General features: G+C 36.8%; 1 protein-coding gene across 4 annotated transcripts in view; it reads right to left on the bottom strand.

Moving 5' to 3' along the window:
* The window catches only part of LOC139130868 (short transient receptor potential channel 4-like), a 137372-nt gene that overhangs the window by 100995 nt on the left and 20139 nt on the right, over nucleotides 1-16238 (bottom strand). For 2 of the 4 annotated variants that reach the window (XM_070696672.1, XM_070696669.1), the window contains exon 2: nucleotides 1362-1545. The exons of the other annotated variants lie outside the window; for them this stretch is intronic. The gene's annotated coding sequence lies outside the window, so the exon portion shown is untranslated. The remainder of the gene's footprint in view (nucleotides 1-1361; nucleotides 1546-16238) is intronic. 4 annotated transcript variants of the gene reach the window in all.

The raw sequence follows: 16238 nt of genomic DNA, 5'->3' as shown, positions 1-16238 counted from the left end.
TTCCGGGTGATTCTCTTAAAAAGGGAAAACATTTGACGCGACTCTAATATTTGAACTAGCTCAACTGTTGTAATAATCAGCACAATTACAAATAGACAGCAGGACGTATCTCACTACTGTACCGCTCATATACATACTCTCTCCCCTTACTCCTGTCTCTGACTGTGTCGGTTTGTCGGTCGGTTGATCGGTCTCTCTCTCTCTCTCTCTCTCTCTCTCTCTCTCTCTCTCTCTCTCTCTCTCTCTCTCTCTCTCTCTCTCTCTCTCTCCTCTCTCTCAATCACTCACTTTCTCTCTCTCTCTCTCTCTCTCTCGCTTCAGCCGAACTCATGGGAATGACATTCTCCGGAGTTTTGGACAATAGCCTATAGCAAAACAAACGTTCAAATACTAAGATTACTGAATGTTTTTATGTGTTCAAAACAGGCTGTTATTGTTGTTTTATTAGTGACGAGTTAGCTTAATTTGGTTCGTTAACGACTTCTAAGGAAGAGGAGTGCAGTGACAGTTAATTCTGACATGTGGGCAGGTTTTCCTTTTTCGTCATTAAGTGATTAACTGCCCAAAGGACAATGCTTATGCACAATTTTGAGGAAATAGTACTTTACATTGTTCTTTTTAAATCTATATAGATAGTCCTGTCGGTTAATTATCACATTTATAGAAAGTCGTTCACGAATAAGAAACCGTGATTTTTTAGACCACCAAATTTAGTACTTACAGTCTGGAGACGGTGATGGCAAGATAAACACTATATGGCTCAGCGACGTGGAAGTGAAAATGCGCTGAGTTGTCTGAATAAAACGCCACATTTGTATTTGAGTTCGTTTTTTTGAAAAGTAGATGAACTGTACTTGATCTACGCTGACATTGATTTGTGTGAAATACATTCTACCGGCTTACCGCCACCTGAAAGTGCATTTGTTATTGACAACCCGTTTCTGAATATATCTCATCTCTGTAAAATGTGTATAAATCCCAACGGTGACGACGAGATTTGCAGGATGTTTTGTGAAAAACACCTGGATTTATTGCTGACGTCCGTCACATAGAGCTCACAGATTCCGACAGATGCTTCCATTGGCCGTCGATAATGAAATACAGCTGACATAGCAATCAATGCGGCTTTGGCATGCATTGAGCAGCGAGCTACAACGTGCCTCGATGCTTTCTCGACCGAGGTTTTTCGCTGAATAATGCGTAAAGCAGTTAGCGCAGCGCGTTTCGTTTGTGCAATGGAGGTTGAACTCTGCTGGGAGTTATTCTGGGTAGATGTGCCGAGCAAATCAATGCAGGCTCACTATCGGAGGAAACAAGGCATTCAAGCAAGCTTCACATTTGATGGATTGGTCAAGTCTTACCTAATACAGTAATGGTGATCACATAGCTTCGAAAGCAATGAAGCTCAGCGGCGTTCCTGCAGACACACACCGTCCACTGCCTGCGCGCCACGAGAAGTCACTGGTAGCTGGAATACACGATTGTGTACATATTGATAACGGCGATGATGGTGAAGATGATGATGATGATGATGATGATGAAACCCTAAAGGCAAACACACAGAGATGTCGTAAACTATGAGTCGATAGCGGCTTTCTTTTGCTTTCCCTCCGTAAGTGCGACAAAAATATCGGAGGAATGTTACTCCATGGATCGTCGCACTGTCGTATGAACTAAAGGGAAAGCAAAGCAAGCTGTATGTATGCACGCCACAGATAACATCCGCTGCCGGTGTTAATGACACTACAGTCGCGAACGCCATGTCAGCGATGTTGCCATGGCGACTAATTGCTGGCGATTGCTCCGTTGTGAATAGAGTCTCTTTGCATGCCGATCACAGAGAAGTGGTAGGGTACCCACTTTGAACACAATGATCAAATAAAGGAAACAAAGTTAGAGTAAAACGTGTTACGCGAGCGAACAGAAAGCTCGTCATTGGAAAATAACCGGGTTTACAAAAAGGTATACCTAGAACACGTGAACGAAGAGTCTATATTAAGAATATACAGTGCGCAGCACGATTGAAAAATTCGTATCTAACTTGAATTTGAGAACAGTGACAAGCATAACTTACCGTCGTAAAAACACTGTGAGTGTAAAAATTCCATTCCATCAGGATGTTTTGAAGACAATCTAGTGATTTTTATTCATTTTAATATGTCCAATTGGTATGATTTTTGTAAGAAATTGCTTCGTTCGAAATCAGTAACACTGGTCCCGTGAAAATTCAATACTGTAGCCCTGCTTGCATATTAAGGCAAATATTGGGTTTTTTGTCTATTTTGATGGGGCTACATATCATGTCGCCTAGTTTTCTCGTTTCATTCCGACTTATGGACGGAATTTTGCAGATATTCAAAATGAGTCAATATATCATTTTGTCCTTCGATGGCAGAGGGTTAAGTTTACATTTACATGGCATTGCGGGAAGAGATCAGTCATGCCGATAATGAATAACGCATGCCCTGTGCGGTTTTGGCAATCCTTTACAAATCGTGCATGAACGACGAATCTCGTGTTCACGCGTAGGGGGGATGCGTGAAGGGGATACTGGCTTAGTTGTGAAAGTGATAGTGTCGAATGACATCAATATTACATGCCTCGTGTATTGAGCGTCGCCCGCACCATAGGGTTCCATGTTGATGACGTAGCGGGCCGCATAGTCATCATTCGACTGAAAGTGACCCGGAACTACTTTCAATTTGACAACCTCGGGATTTAAAAAAACCATCAAACCACTTGTCCTACACAGGAAAGCCGGCTTTCAAAGTAATTATGCACAAAAAATCGATAAACCACACATCGGTGATTTAAGTGTATCAATACGCCATTTGATGATGAAAATATTCTCCTTTGTTATTAATTTTCGTTCATCATGGAAATAAAACATGTGATTGTCACTTGCAAATAAAACTTAAAATTTGAATGAAAATTATGTAAGAGAGCTATGTAATAAAACCATTATAGCCCAAACAAGGGACTACTTTATATACGCTTGAGGCAATAGACTATTTGCCCTCCTGATATGACGGAGAAAAGGTGACTTGCCCTCAGGTACAGAATCCCTTATTTAGGCAATAATATGTAATATTGGCAATTGCATTCTTTAGTATCCGAGTCGTGGTATATTTTGTCTTTAGCATACACATGCAAAGACGAAGACACCATATTGTTGCTGCCGTAATATGTATCAGTTGCAACTATAAGGTCACTTTTCATTGAAAAGCAAACGTTTTTCATACCTTTAAGACATGTATATGATTTATAGGGGAATAAAATGGCTATTATAATGGACGAATATGCCTATTTTTGTTTTGTTTCTCTATAAATGTCACGGTACACTGCTTAAACATTTGTTTTAATTGCCGGTTGTAATGACACTAATTCACGGTGTCATTGACTCATTACCTGTGTGACAGATAGTCTGCAATTTCTAAAAGGATCAGTAAAAAAAAATATATCAACGTCAGAGCTTAGCGCCATGTCAGATGGGTACACCCCTGAGGCATTCATTTCCGTCAAATCTTTATAAGACAGCTGCAACCCAGCGTGAAATGGCGTGTGAATTAAAATCTTCGAACTTGGATGCGAAATGTGTGTCTTCCGTTTTGAAGAACTCGCCACTGGAGATCTTAAAACTCGTAGATTCTCTAAAGGTGGGTGTTAAGCGCGATTGAACGTTTTTACAAATTATGCTGAATAGAATTCCGCCGACAAAAGTTAGCTATGAGAAGTCGTACTTGGAATCAAATACATTTAGCACTGAGTGGTAGAATATGTCCTCATTTTTGTTTTAAATTTATTTCCTCAAGAATTGTATGATCAACACGATTGGAACTAATTTGGGATAATTGGATTTTCATATTTTGCAAATTTCGCAAAAAATGTTAGGTGCCATATATCTAAATGTTGCAATATTGCAAATTACTCATAAAAACAAGTGTATAATATAAAAAGAAAAGCAGATAAGATAACGTTTGTAGATTAAATCGACATTACTTCACCACCCAATTATCCCAAATTAGTTCCAATCGTGTTTAATAATCTCTCTCCCCACTCCCCCCTCTCTCTCAATTTTAAACAACTGATGGAATCCCATACTTTTAAAGTTGTATGTCCGTCTTGCAGCGTGTCGTACTGACATCTCCTATTATCCTTTGTACTACATAATATGCTGATTACCACTCTCGTTACAATGCATTATTCTGCCCAGTTATCCTATTCTTCAAACTGGCACGGTTCATCGAGACAGATACAATTCGGTAGATTAGAATGTGTGTACTTTTTAGAATATATATATATATATATATATATATATATATATATATATATATATATAATATATATATATATATATATAATTATGTATATATGATGTTTGATTTGAATTAAACATTATATATGTAATCTTTTATTTGAATCAAACATTATAATATATATATATAAACATACTTGATGTGTTCTCATATTTATTGTGTATATATATATATATATATATATATATATATATATATATATATATATATATATATATATATACACACACACACACACACATCAAGTATATAGATATATTTTATCTGACGTTTCGATCACTTTTATGTTGATATAGCTTTATCAGACATGTATACACGTATAGATACAGCTGTGCGATATTCGACATTTATCTAAAGATTATTGTCAAATGTCAAATGTTTGAGTGTTTTCCTAGAGCTCGGGTGACTCACTTTTGAAAAGGAAAGCTTTGGAAAGTACGACACGCTTTCAATGTGAGCGTGGGTATTTTTCGAGAAGCATATAGTATCATTGTACTGATATTCAGACCATTCGAATAATCGGGAATGTTTGCCCTGTAGCTCGGCCAACATGTCGGGTAATTTCAATATCACGGGTTTATCATACAAAATGTCAGTCAGTAAAAGGCACATCGCACCTCTAGCTAGATGAATTACTACCGTGCATTGTATTTCATCAACGTAAAATCATGCCTATATTGACCTTATGTCATCAACATAAAATCATGCCTATATTGACTCCTGTGTCAATCATCGCCGTAAAGTTATGCCCGTATCTACATAAAATCTGCCTACATTGACTCCTATGTCATAAATGTATAATAATGCCTATGGTGATTCCTACGTCTTCAACGCTAAGTCATGTCTATATTGATCCCTACGTCAGCAAACTTAAATTTGAAGTGATCATCAGTTTGCTATATCGAATCATTAGATGAAGCAGTCTAGAATACGCATTTTATCTAATGTGGCACTGTAGCACCTCTGCAAGAGGGAGATAAAATATAAGTAAAGTCGAGGAGAGCAAATTAGAATGAAACAGGAGGCAGGTACATGTAAAGACAGCGACCAGGCAGGCATGAAAGGCAGATAGAGTTACAGCAATCGAGAAAGTGTTAGCAAGGGGGAAATATTTTGCAATTTTGTATGCATCTGATAGCACTGGTAAAATAATGGGTGATTCTCGACTGAATTAGACACGTGGGATTTGTGTCTCCTTCTCCATATTAGCGGGCCAAAACATCATTAAAGACCTTGTTATCAACATTTATGGCTTGGAATATAAGAAGGTCGTTCGTCCCCCAGGGCTTGCACAACGAGCATGTTACTGTACATCTCAGAAATTAAGCCTGTCAAGTTTGTGAATAAAACTTTAAGTATGTGCTCACGCCTTGCGTTCCCTCACAGGTAATGGTCACTCGTTTGCTACTTTGTAAAGTTTGTGGTCTAATAGAAACAACAGGACGGTTCCACGCCTGTAGCTATGATTATACTTATGACCTTTCAACTCTGTGTGTGATCGTTTCAAATGTAAAATTATTCTAGCAAACGACATACCAAAAGCTAGACCTAAACAGCAAGTCCACATAAACCTCTAACGTAGCTATTATTATTGCTCTTAGGCATCAATCTTCCAAGATTTTGAACAATAAACCTCACTGTAACGGATATCACTGAGATCACGTCTCGTTCACGAAATCAGGCAAGGCGTGAATTTGACATGACCTATACACTATTGCCTTGCTTGGTTGCATTCTAATAGACTTTTTTCACTTAGTGTCTGTTACTTAAGACAGTCAAAAATGAAAACCAGAATATAATCTAGTCTGAACACAGCAGTGAACACAAGATGAGCGCTAAATCTTAGTGCATTGTTTGGGAGAAGGACAACGAAATAAAAAAGAAAATATTCATGCATTCTTGGAAAAGGCTGCCACAGACTAACAAATAAACACACATTTTTCATGCTTAAAAGATTATGCAGTTTGAGTCACGCATTGGAAACATGTAATTATCATTCAATAGACTTGAGGAGGAATAATCAGGATTGAAACACCTAGAATGATTGATATCAGAAACACCAGGAAGTTTGTTCCATAATGCAGGGCCAGTGTAAGAGTTAGAGCTCTCGCCAAAAGTCTCTGTGAAAACTCTTGGGATACTGAAAAGTCGGGAATCTGAGAATGATGGTAAGGTGACAAGACGCTGGCCCAGAACCGGTTTCTTTTAAAGTTGGGTTTTGTAAGTTTTGCTCACAAAACCTGAACAAGCCGCCCTCAACTAGTATTCTTTACAGTTTCGTGCTCGAGTCCGATTTTGTGGTCATTACCAAACGCAACGGGGAAATATTTCTAATGTGGCAAGACCACATGGCACACATTGTTCAAAACGAGGAAACAAGAACAATATTTAGACACTAGCTGGGTGTTACCTTTCATTGACATATTACTGATGAGTTGTATAGGGACTTTATTGACGAAATTTGTCCAGTGTCAACACATTAGTGATTGTAATAAAAACTTGAGGTCGTGAATCATTCATTTGTCAACAATGACCGGGGCTTGTCAGATCTCATGGTTATGCAAAAGGCTTTGCCTCTGGCGTCTCAACACAAAGATGAACACTTTTTATGAATAATAATAGTCAGCGGAGGAAGAACAGAAGTAAAACGTCTTTGTAATCATATATGTCATTTTCTCAAAATTCGAACATGTCTCTGAAACATTAACAGTTCGGCTTTCAAGCGTTCCACTTGTACTTAACGTGTGAGAATGTTATTTGTTGTGACATGTCAACGACACAACTGACTTTACTATTTATTCAATCCAAAAACAGCGAGGGAATTGTGTTTGTTTTTAAGTTCTGTGTAATGTATAGGATAAAGCCTGAGTACGAGGGCTCTTCTGGTATATAAAGTCCAACTCAAAAACCATAAAATGTCGAGGCCGCAGGCCGAGACATTTTATCGTTGGGTTGGACTTTATATACCAGAAGAGCCCGAGTACGAGGGTTTTATCCGACTTAAAAACTATCGCCCCTAACTGATATATTTTCGTTTTCAATGTGTTTACGTCAACCGTCCCCTTTGTCAATGTAGCATGTTTAGGATATGAATTAAAACTTTTATTTGTGAAATACCCTTCCAATGTAATGGAACATCCAATAAATGCCCTAGGGCACATTATATAAATGCCCTAGGGCACAGCAGATTTTGTATTGCAGCTGGTTTCCGCTGTGTTACCAAATTTGAATATTAAAACGTACCAGATGTCTACAGAATATGACATGTTCACTTTTGATTGGACACTACTTTACTACGGCGCTGTCATTCGTTTCTGAAGTTTGGTGACCAAGGCTTTATACGAGTAGATAAAACACCCTGAATTGAGCACTCTGATTGGCCAATCGACAGTAGATAGTTTTTAATTGTTTCATAAAGCACGATGGCACAGGATGTTGAAGACAAAAATTGCCTGCAGTGGTCATAGAAGACTACCTCAGGTTAGTAGTACAGAGAACAATAAATAGAGGTCCGTTCACCAGGTGTATTATCAAATCACATATTTTCTGAGCGATAGTAGAGGCTATTTATTTTTATTTTTATGCATTATTTTCTTTCAATCAACACATGCGTGAACTGTAAAACCTAAACTTGACGATAAAACTTTGCATCTAAAACAAAGATATTCTCTTCAGTCCCATATGTACTTTGAGGTCGTCGACATTTTGACACTTTTTTTTAGCGGTTCGTTCGCTGATCGCTATGCAACTCCCATCGTGAAGTCGTCGGCAGGACTCACTTCGCTAATTCTGCCAACATGTACATATGTACCGAGACAGAAGCGGATTAACAGAAGATAATTTATCACTTCTTACAGACACAAATGAAGACCAAGCCTTCGTAAATTATGGAAGGGTTAAAAGGGGAGACCTTATCTGTGAAGTAAATTAACTCATGTGGCTCTCCTTTCAAAATGATGTATCGAGAGACCAGATAAAGAATGCAGGCGTATTATTCGTATCAAAGCTACTCTTAGATATCAATGAAAGTGTAAAACGATCTTTTGTCTTGAAACCATAAAAGGCACATGGAGCCAACCCCCGAACACTATGTATGTATGTATGTATGTATGTATGTATGTATGTATGTATGTATGTATGTATGTATGTATGTATGTATGTATGTATGTATGTATGTATGTATGTATGTATGTATGTATGTATGTATGTATGTATGTATGTATGTATGTATGTATGTATGTATGTATGTATGTATGCATGCACAGTTGTATGTATAAATGCATTCGCCAATGCATCTGTCTTAAAACGTCCCTTTCTTCTTGCATCCCATTCATGTACGTCTGTATGGTTTGCTTGTTTCCCTTTATTTACGAACCTCCTATCAACGCGCGCACGCACACTGATATGAAAGTTTAAGTATGTTTTGTATTTGTCAAGAAATTGGGGTTTTCCGTCACAATATTTGCTGTTAGTAGATTAAGGGCTTCCCTACCTTGCACAAAAAAATATAATTGAAGTAAGGTTTGCATGACCGTATCATGTTTGTAAATGTACCAGCCAATGGAATGTTTTGTTCTCGTATAAATGTCAGCACAAATCGGTCGCGGTGTACGATGAGCGCACACCCGAAGTGATCGTTATTCGGTTTATCCTGGGTAAATCTTCTTGTCTTAATCCTAACTCTCATCCATCAGCGATCCAATTATGGCAGATTATCCCATGATTTGACCCAAAGACGTTGGGTTTAAGACCCTCTTACGCCAGTAACTGCAGGGGGACCCCTGTATTCTACATTACGTGACCTTTATGTTGGTTTTATTGTCAGTATTGCGTTTTATACCTTTTATGTGTTGATTTTTAGCGAGATAAGTGTATGTTGGTTTAGAGAAATAGTTTGAGTTGACGTATAACCAACTTCAAAGTTCATTGACCTCATCATGCATCTTGGGGCGGTTGATTGAAAACTAATGACGTCAAATTTGTGTTAGAAAATCACCAGCACGGTACACGACTCCTAGGCAAGGCTATTCATGACACTTGTTTAAACAATTAATGAAATTTGAATAGTAACAATGGCTGTATTAGTTTCGATATTTACGTCAGTGTGTTGTTTTCTTTAGTTTTGCTATGGTAGAACCCACCGCGTTTATGATCTATCGTGTGTACAGGATATTTTGAATCTAATAATACACAGTTAAATCTTTCAAAAGGTAAAATGTTAATATTTAACATCCACCACCATTCTATAAGTTTTTTTTCCGTAAATACATAAATTAGAAATGATTTTCGTCATGCATTCCGCCTACCATACTTCTGTAGACTAAGATCAACTGCAAATGGACAAGAGCGATTGAGCGAAAAACATTCTTTGACTTCACTGAGGACCGGCGCCAATGCAAGGCCCTAATCGCACCATAACTTCAGAGTGATGACACCTGGTAGCGATTTTCTTTAAACTTGTTTAGTTAATGTTGAAAATGAGAATATCTTGAATCATAATTGAAATAAGAACATTTATGCAGTTATAAAGATTACCTTCTGGCCACTCGCTCAATGCACACACATGAAATCAGAAATACCCCATTAAGTATCTTCAATATCCAATGAAAATTGTAATTTGCATTTAATTTAACAACTGTGAATGACATTGATGTCCAGATTTTTTTACAATATTCAATGAAATCTATTTGTCACGGACAAAACTGGTTGCGCGCTCACATTTCCCGAAATTTGCTAATTTCATCTCTACCTTAGTGGTACAAGAACTTTTGTTGATTTACTATTTGTTACAGGTTTCTCTCCGATGAAAAGCAATAACCCAATTACATCTGATCGACTCTTTGCCTACGTGGTAGTTTACAGGAATAATCAGGGTCAATAATTATAAATTAAGTTACCTAACACGATTAAATCAAATAGAAACAGTGCGACCAAACACGCTAATGCTGTACATTTGAAAGTCGACTCACCACCAACGAACTGACGATTGAAGACGAATTCATAGTGTACAGAACACATCTTATTTTCTTCTTTCTTATTTGTTTGTTTGTTTGTTTGTTTGTTAACTGAATACTCATTTACAGATACCCGACCAGGTTAAACATTTCATTTCAAATGAGGCTGCTAGTTTGGAATCATGGATCATTGACTATAATTATATCAATCCAAGAAAATTAAATACGAGGAATTCACTGGGATAATCATTGACATTGTTAAACGGAGAAACCACATAAACAATGCATCTTGAACAGCATTATCGAGTACTGATGGACTAAAATACCTTACAGATGGAACTTTCGTTATTTGAAAAATAAGTCTTTCGAGGTTTTGATCACAATACCCAAGGTCTAATGCTCTCCTCTTTACTTCATAACTGCCTTCACGCAACCTCGAGTGGCTTGTCAACACTTCTGTGACTGGTTAAAAGTATCGGAAGACACGCCATAGATTGACACAATGAATGGAGAGTGATAATCGTCCACAAAAAGGTAGTTACAGTCGATGGTTTAATAGGACGGATTTGACCACTCTTGCCACGGGTGTATATAGGATCATCAGAGCATGAGTAGAATCACATACATAGAAATTACAAAAGCAAACTTGGAAGACATTTGGGAAATGCCGTAATAACGATATGACAATGGAAATAAACTATGAAAGGGTATTGTTTCTATGTCAAAATGACGTCAAAACAAACCAAATAATCCAAATATATACAAGCAAATAAAATTACCAGGTCGCATAAACACAAACATTACCTTGAACCAGGAATATAGGTAACACGTGGTAGTACCAGGTGTCCGGAATGGGTAAGCATACCCTACTAGCAGGGTATGACATGTCAAGTATCGGAAGGCAGGCCATAGATTGACACCATGGAAGATGAGATATAATTAGCAAATTTCGTCCACAAAAAGACACATCCTTCAAGAATGGCTAAAAAGTGTCAAACTCAATAGTAATCCAGTGAAGCTACTGAATCACTTTATCATCAAAGTTAGGAATGTTGTCACGTATCATTTGTGTGACAGATATGTTGTATTTGGAAACTATGTCTCCATATCTACTATAGAACTTCTCAAACTTCAAAAATTCAGAAAACGTGCATGACATTAATTTATTTTGCGGGTTTATTTTCCGAATCGAAGCATGACCATCATCCCTAATACGAACTTCTATTGTATTAAAGAATCTTAATTGTGAAGTGAAAGCATTCATTTTACTTCAACCCCTCGTCCATCGGCTGACCCCATGTAATCTTTGCTGCGGTTCGGTTTTCTACCATGTCAAATTAGCGCAAAGCTTCACGCAGTTTACAATGGGTTGAACTCGAGGCGAACGCCCTAGAGGAATGGATCGCTTACCTAATCATCCGACATTGTGGCACCGTCACTTCCAGGTGTTGTTGAAAAGTAACACAAGCCCTGACCCTTTTAACATCTCAGCTGGTAAGAAATGAGACTGTGCAGACGCTCGTGTGAGTGATTATTTGTCAGCACGTCTATAGTGCATGTGATCTTTCAAAGTGTGGGGATACACAAAGAAGCTGTGGTGTGTCTCGGATCTAATCCCAGGAACATTCTAAATGAGCGGTCGCAATAAGGCATGTAACTGGCGATCACAAGATCCAAATGAAATTGCACACGCACATCGCTTCAATTTTCATTGGACAACACCTGCAGGGGTTATGGCGGTCACTGTTAATGATGACGTCCGCTTGGTGGAGTCCAATATTTTACTATTTCTATCATGGCGGCACGCTTCATAGATATTGCCTCAGTCAGAGGTTTAACTGATATTGCTAATTGATGTTGCACTTTTAGTCCCCCTTTGCTATGCAGGTAGATTTATGTGGAATGGCTAAATTTGTTCATTTTCAAAGCGACATCAAAAATTGACCATTGAAGGAATATTTAACATTTTCCTTATTTCGGCCAAACATTGTTGCAAGAATAATTTTGCGTTTTATTTGACCTTTGTATTCAACTTCCCTGGGATTTTCTCATTTACATATATATTCAAATTATGGTGGAATAGCAATTCTGTAGGTACTCTAACTTAAATTGTTTTCGGTCAGCAAATCACCGAGTCGACTTGTTTATTGCCTGGAAATTAAACATATTGGTTTTAGAATAGATTCTTTATTTAAATAAAGATCATAAAACTATTCTTAATTTGAAGATATTGTGGGGTTTTATGTTGACAATTACGATCGAAACGGGAGTGGCATCAGCACTGGCAATAGGGCACTGAGTTCTGCAGAGATATAATGTTTCTTACATTGAAAGATAGGGAGAAAAAGGAGGTGAAATGCCAATACTATATGAAAACGTAGAATACAAAAAAATTGGTCTCAGTCGATAAAGATAAATTAAATTTCAGTGAACGAATTCTGACGCCCATTTGACGACAGCTATAAGAGTCAGGTAATGAATGCGATCGTCGGGAATTGTGGCAGGGAAATATAACATTGACATCAAGTATATTTACAAGAGATCTTACCGTTGTCGGAACTGTCAATAAACCCATGCGTGGATATATTTATCTTACATAAGTGTCTCTGTAAGGGGTGTTTAACTTTGCACAAAGGAAATCATAATTCTTTCTTCAACATTCACTTCGTTCAATATGACAGGTCTACATTCACAGAACAAACTGAGAGGCCCTGGAGAATTCACAAATCTCTACTGTCGTTTTCCAACCCCTCTTCGCAATAATATTTGCTTATTGTGTTCTGCAAACACTACCGCACCAAACAGGCACTTATATATGGCAAGCCATGTCTAAAAGATTTCAATGCCACATAAATATATATATATATATATATATATATATATATATATATATATATATATATATATATATATATATATATATATATATATATATATATATATATATATATATATATATGTATGAATGAGTGTGTGTGTGTTTGTAGGGCGGGGGGACACTAGTATACCTAGTATACTAGTCCCAGGTTAGAGTAACTTGATGCTTTGTCAATAATTGACCACGGGGACGTCAAAGACCTGGTTCTTTTGTTTGAAGTTACTCTAACATAAGCAAGCGATGTGATCTTTGTATTTCAGAAAAGCTACATATTGTCAATAATGACAAATCTACTCTGTAAACAAACGCTCTGAGTTTGTTCCAAAATGTCTCGAACCAAAACAAATATTTGTATTCAAATTTTAACACCACCTACAAATAGAATGGTACGCCCCGATCATATATATGAAAGTGTTGAGCTATGATTCCTTTCACTTCTTCTGTCTGAAGATTGCAGGATGCATGACACCTAAGAAACAGATATTTCTTATTTTTAACTTGAAGTAATTTGTGATAGTAATTTGTCACATATATATATATATATATATATATATATATATATATATATATATATATATATATATATATATATATATATATATATATATATATATATATATATATATATATATATATATATATAAATTATATATACTACCAGCTGGTGGCAAATGGTGTAGGATATCTAACAGATGTTATTGCGCAATGAAAAAAGGAAAGAAGTCATTCTGCGTCTCTCTACTGAGAGAAAAACAACACTTTAAGCGTATCTAAAGGAAAAGATACGCGTTACGATATGTTTGACAAGATTATGACAACCTGTTTAACAAGTGAGTGGTTTCCGTTATTTGTTCTCGCTCCAAATGTTCAGATTACCGATGTAGTCGGACAGGATATGCGATTAAAATGCAGTGCTTTACTGAATGTGTTATCGTTATTTTCAGATATGATTACAGGCCACAGATGGCAAAAATATACAAAGAAAATAAAATGACAGATCCAAATTTCAGGGTATTTTTACACATGACTCAACAAGCACGTAATCTTACGACTTGTTTATCCTAAACTACACATTTTTTATATCTTGGCACCACGATGACGTTGGCAGAAATGCGAGAGTGATTTAACTATTTAAGTTTCTCGGAAATACCTGAGCCCTACCCATCAGCACATTTAAGCTCTGTGTTTGTATAATTTGACAATAACAGCTCCAAACGAACGCCATTTTGAATCATTTTTGATGGTTCGTCTTCATTTTTTCTGCCTAAAATTTCAAAAAAATGTTTGATATCGACAGGAAAAATTAACCTTAAAGATTCGTTGCCGCGATGACAAACTGAATTTAAATGTATAGTGTGTTTCTTGTCATAAGCATCCTGTAATACAGAATTGACTCTATGTTATTCCTTTTTAAGAAAACATTTGGTAAACTCACTTATCGTTTTCTGCAGCTATGCACAAGTTCTCTGATCGTCGGCTTTTATAAGTTTTGTATAGTGGGTTATGTACACGGTAAGATGGGTTGAAGGGAATGCACGGCGCATGGTTGATTAAAGCAAATGTACACGGTAAGGTTAGTTAAGGGAAATATACTCGGTAAGTATATGTTAAAGAAAATGTGCACGGTAAGTATAGGTTAAAGGAAATGTACACGGTAAGTATACGTTAAAGAAAATGTACAAGGTAAGTATAGGTTAAAGAAAATGTACACGGTAAGTATAGGTTAAAGGAAATGTGCACGGTAAGTATAGGTTAAAGAAAATGTACAAGGTAAGTATAGGTTAAAGAAAATGTACACGGTAAGTATAGGTTAAAGGAAATGTACACGGTAAGTATAGGTTAAAGGAAATGTACACGGTAAGTATAGGTTAAAGGAAATGTACACGGTAAGTATAGGTTAAAGGAAATGTACACGGTAAGTATAGGTTAAAGGAAATGTACACGGTAAGTATAGGTTAAAGGAAATGTACACGGTAAGTATAGGTTAAAGGAAATGTGCACGGTAAGTATAGGTTAAAGGAAATGTACACGGTAAGTATAGGTTAAAGGAAATGTACATAATGAAGTTGGTTCGAGAAAATGTACATGTTTTTCGCCCTATTAGCATTATCTCAAGTAAACCTGAAGCCTTCAATGTAAGGAAACTCATTGTTATAGTTTTTATACGCTTATGCTCATAACAACGCTACAAATTAAGCGTATAACAAGATTACTAAATGATAAAATTAAAAAAAGCTTCGAATGTTACGCTCATAAAAACAAATTTACCATATGTTGGCTTATTGGTATTCCACGCCCATTGAAGCAATTTGTAGAGAGCGCGATTTTATCGAATTGATATACACTATTCTTCCTGCCAGGGAAAAATGATAGGCGAATTTTCTGGTCAACGTCCTCCAATGATCTCATTCTCAAGGGGAAGACAGCCGTAGAAAGCCATAGATATCTTTCAGCTTAAGGCGAGATCTTACAACGACGATTTGCTGTAATAAGGCCTCACCTCGAATTGGCATTTCTTCCTTTGATCAATGACTTGTGAACGTGCACTGATAAATAATTATCCCAAATATCTTCGTAAGTTATGCAGACTGTACGATTCGTGTAACACACGTTTGGTTTTGCTCATTTAGTTTTTGCAGCCTTATTCATCAACATCAAATTCGTTTTAATTAATGGACAGAAAAAATAAAGCCTGTTACGGTTACATCGGCCGCTGACAAAACTAAACACTGTAATGATAAAAATGACTCGGCAGAAGTTAAAACAAACAAAATTCAAAATAGATGAGCGGTCGTAGCATTGGAAAAATGCTATCCCTTCAGTCCTTGAACAAATTCAACAGGTAGTGCATTCGGTGTGTTTCAAACTTAATGAATGAAACGTACCTTCTATCGAGCCACAGGCGTATTCCTTCTGTATGTACTTTTCCCACTACATGATAATTTATCTTGATTTTATGACACGATGTAACTGTAGAAAGAATTTCGACACAATCCGAAAAGACGAGTGGGGGAGTTTTTATCTTGCTACTACGTTAAAAGTTTTACCATTCGATGGAACGATAAAGGCATATTTTTGAAATATTATCGA

This window comes from Ptychodera flava, chromosome 4, assembly GCF_041260155.1.
Source record: "Ptychodera flava strain L36383 chromosome 4, AS_Pfla_20210202, whole genome shotgun sequence".
Lineage (NCBI taxonomy): Eukaryota > Metazoa > Hemichordata > Enteropneusta > Ptychoderidae > Ptychodera > Ptychodera flava.
The sequence above is the reverse complement of the archived record's forward strand: the minus strand, read 5'-3'. Positions and strand labels throughout refer to the sequence as shown.